Here is a 4,287-nt window from a genome sequence, read left to right as displayed (position 1 = left end):
AAGAGCAGCCTGTTTAATTTCACAGACGATACCAAGATTTGGGGTGAGGTGGGCATGCTAGAAAGGAAGGGCAGATTACAGCAGGACCTGGACAGGATGGGACTCAATACTGACAAGTGCAGGGTGCTGCACCTGGGCGGTAGGAACCAGCAGCATACCTATAGACTGGGGAACTCCCTTCTCAAAAGTACGGTGGCAGAAAGAGATCTTGGAGTCATTACTGACTCCAAGATGAACATGGGTCGACAATGTGAGAACATGGTCAGTAGGGCTAACCACACCTTGTCATGCATCCCCAGATGCATCTCAAGCAGGTGGAAGGAGGTGATCCTCCCCCTCTATGCAACACTGGTCAGGCTGCAGCTGGAGTACTGTGTCCAGTTCTGGGTGCTGCACTTCAGGAGGGATGTGGACAGCACTGAGAGGGTCCAAAGGAGGGCCACTCACATGATCTGGGGACAGCAGGGCAGACCCTATGAAGAGAAGCTATGGGACCTTAACCTGTTCAGCCTTCACAAGAGAAGGCTGAGGGGGAACTTGTTGACCATCTATAAACTTACTAGGGAGATCAGTGGGGCTTGGGAGAGACCTTTTTTCCCCAAGTGTTTCCCGGAGTAACAAGGAATAACGGCCATAAGTTGCTAGAGAGTAGGTTTAAACTAGAGATTAGAAGGCACTACTTCACAGTGAGGGCGGCTAGGATCTGGAACCAACTTCCAAGGGAAGTGGTGCTGGCTCCTACCCTGAAGGTCTTTAAGAGGAGGCTTGATGTTTACCTGGCTGGGGTCATTTGAGCCCAGTTTTCTCTCTTGCCCAGGGCAGGGGGTCGGACTAGAAGATCTACAAGGTCCCTTCTGACCCTACGTCTATGAATCCAGGTTATCTTAGTTCTTAGGGTTTTGAACAGTGCTGTCTATTGAGCCTCAAGAAATTTGGGTGGGTTCTGTTCACATGTCTGCCACTGATTGTCCATGCAACTTAGGGCAAGCCACTTCACTTTCTTGCGTCTCAGTTTCTCTGGTTACCCATGTTATTCTGAAGTTAGCCAGAAGGTATGGCAGGGTGGCACCTTAGGGCATATGTAGATGAAGCAACATCACCTGTTTACATTGATGCAACTGCATTTGTGTTTGCATGACCCACGATTTCTCACCGCTCTAAAGTCCATTTAGTGCCTTAAACTAACACTACTCAGAGATGCGTTAATTTGCTGCATTCTCTAGTTATGCCGCTCCAACTGTGGATTTGTTCATACAAACAGCCAGACTCCAAAGACTTCTAATTAATCCCTTTCACCATGAGGGGGCACTGTGTTCCAGCCTCCAGCCAGTAGGTGCCGCTGTGTGTTCTTGTTTATCTTCCTTCAATCCTCACTCCTCCCTTCTCCCTCACAGCGTGCAGTTCAGGTTGGGATGAGTCCACTCAGACCAATTATTATTTTAAAATAGGGGAGACAAATAATCTCTTGTTTTTCTACCCCCTCTTAATTCTTCTGTCCCCTCGACACCTATAGTGTATGTCTTCCCCCCTGCCCATGTACCGTCCTGCTCTCCCCCCCCCCCCATGTACCCTCCACCTGCAACCCCCACAACCTCCGTCATGTGCTGCCACTGCAGTGAACATAGCTCCCAACGACAGCTGCAGCATCACCGTAATGGTAAGATTTTTACAAGTACTTTGAAACTTTGGAGTGAGTGGTTACATGACTTCCTTCAATATTGCAAACCTTCTGAACTTCACCACATTCCACTTCAGAACCACAACTAAAAGTCCAGGGGCAGGATGCTGCCTGCCAGACCCAACACCAGGATATGCAGTGTTCTGGGTGATATTTAGGTGATATGTCCCACAGACCTTATGTGTGTTTGAGGGGGCAAAAGTCCTGTTTTTGACTGTGCACCAAACCCCCTTCCTCTTCCTCTTCTTCCTTTTTCCCCCTCCTCACAGAAAACTTTCGTGGGCGGAACTCACTGCGGGTGGCAACCAGCTCACAGCCAAGTGATGAGAAGAGTAGAGTGAAGATAGTGAAGAGGAGTAGAGTGAAGATATCTTCAAATTTTTATTTTTTTTTAATTTTGTATATATTTTATATTGTTAAATTGTATATAGTTATTGTTAAAGCTGCAGCATTTTCAGTAAAGTGTTTTATTTTTGTTCTATATATATGTCATATTTTCTTTGGGGTGGGTGGTTGGGGGTTTTTTTGGAGACCACACCCACCTCAGTGTGGTGGGGATGTTGTGCTTTGTGGGGTTTTATGGAGTCATGGCATTACTGTCATGTTGCAAAGAGTTGCAGGGTGGACTGTTATCAGAGGAAGGGAGGGAATGCTTATTAAGTGCTAGCTAGGGTGTGGTGCAACCAGCATGTCTTGTAAGAAAAAAAGACTAAACAACCCCACCCACCACCATCAACAAGCAGACAATCTGCAAAACTTCTCCATGCATGGACCTCCCACGGCCTTTAGCTTTTAGCAAGTCTTTAAAGACTTTAGTAAGTCTTTAATGCAGTATAATGCATTTCATATGCATGGTCCCTGAGGGGGTTGGGGGTTGGGGTTAATGCCTGCTGTCACAGCTCCAAAACAGCTTCTTCCTTTTTTTCTGAGTTTTCTTTTTTGCAGGCCGTACTGTTATGGGAGGTGCAATGCAAAATTATTATTTTTTCAATGCTTTCTTTGCAATGCAAAGTTTTCTTTACAAAATCCTGCATGCAGCACCTTCCCGAGTCAGGTTTGCACACTGCACCCCTCCCCACCAGTCGGTTTCAACCCACTTCCCCCCTGAAAAGAGCTCATCAGATTTTGTTCAGGATTGTTTTGTCTTCCCCTGTCATATTGTCTTCCCCTCTCAGTCTTCTCAAAGGACAGGAAAAGGTGGAGGGAAATGAGGAGCAGCACTCCCAAGGCAGCCCAGGGTAATTTCTTCAGCTATCTCTAGTCCTCTGCAGAATCAAGTGTATTTAAAGACAACATCATTGTGGGAGAACATATTTTCCTCCAAATTCAAGAAATTTGCAATACCTCCTTCTCCTACACTAGGTATTGGCATGTCCTCATCAGATGAGTCTCAGCTAAGCAGGGAGCTGCTAATTAGCTAAGTCCAGGGGTTCAAAAAGCACTCTGCTCCCTATAGAGAGGCCAGAAGTGTTATGCAGCAAATTACTATTCCAAGACATATTATTGAGGTGCCTGGAGGGGAGGCAACCAATCTGAAATACGGGCCTTGATCAGCTTTGTGTCCAGCCTGGAAAGCTACTCCACTTCCATCCCTGGCCGGCTACAAACCTCTCCCTGGCTCTCTGGTTCATGCCCTGAAATCAAGCATGTACAAATCAGAATTTTTTGTTCCTTGTCTTTATTTTTTTCACAATAAATTGAATTGCAATCAATTTCATTAAGAAATCACAATAAAGCTAAAACAGTATAGACATTTTTTGTTTATTCAACAATGCTGCTGGTAGTCAACTGGTGAATACATTTTTTGCAGTACAGCCGTTGCCAGCTATCGCAATACAATAGGATAAAATACCAATTCACAATATGCTCCCATGCTCCCTTGAGTAATCCCTTGATATGATATGGATGGATGGATGGAGGGCTGCATGGTAGGAGGGTGAGAGAAAGGGAGGCAGGGAAGCAGGGAGGAAGGCAGGCAGCAAGCCAGCCTGGTCCCCTAGGGGCCCTCTCAGGTAGAGATGTATGGCCCAACTCAACTGGATGGCTGAGTCGGGCTACTCTCCATTACATTGTAACTTTGGAATCTTTGCTAGCCACAAAGTTTAGGTAGGGAGGGAGGGAACCCCTCAGGTGGGCATCCTACAGTCCCTGCCCTCCACTTGGTGAAGATGGGTGAGAAGCTGCTGCTGACGGAGAGGGGAAAAATGGAGAATGATGAAATACCTGACGATGGAGAACAATGTAATGAAGAGTCCTTTGGCATGGAGAATATGGAGGACATGGGTGAACAGGAGGTGGAGGAGGAGAAGGTAGCAGTACTGCTTCTGCAAATGCTGTTTACCTGGGGATTACTGCTGCAGTGCTTGAGAAGGATAGAAACTTTGCTACAGTGTTTACTGGCAAGTGGTGTTCCTGGTTTAACAGCATTAATGACAACAAGAAAAAGAAGATACAGGTCCCCAGAGGACTTGGAATACACAGAGGAAAGTGAAGAAGTGGAATTTGACTGGGCTGTGTTGAGAAACCTAAGGACGACCAGAATTCACACAGTGTGGGCCTGTGAGAGCAGCTTGGACTGGTGGGAGTGAATCGTGCTAACCACTTTGAAT

The 4,287-nt window shown here is 46.5% G+C and overlaps 1 long non-coding RNA gene across 1 annotated transcript in view; it reads left to right on the top strand.

Moving 5' to 3' along the window:
* The first annotated feature begins 3,519 nt into the window (after positions 1–3,519).
* LOC109300103 overlaps positions 3,520–4,287 on the top strand; it is a 6,825-nt gene continuing 6,057 nt past the window's right edge. Inside the window, exon 1 of the long non-coding RNA XR_002098119.1 lies at positions 3,520–3,614. This is a non-coding gene — a long non-coding RNA (uncharacterized LOC109300103). The remainder of the gene's footprint in view (positions 3,615–4,287) is intronic.

The sequence above is a fragment of the Gavialis gangeticus genome, unplaced genomic scaffold, assembly GCF_001723915.1.
Source record: "Gavialis gangeticus isolate Ggan-Ray unplaced genomic scaffold, GavGan_comp1, whole genome shotgun sequence".
Taxonomy (NCBI): domain Eukaryota; kingdom Metazoa; phylum Chordata; order Crocodylia; family Gavialidae; genus Gavialis; species Gavialis gangeticus.
The sequence above is the reverse complement of the archived record's forward strand: the minus strand, read 5'-3'. Positions and strand labels throughout refer to the sequence as shown.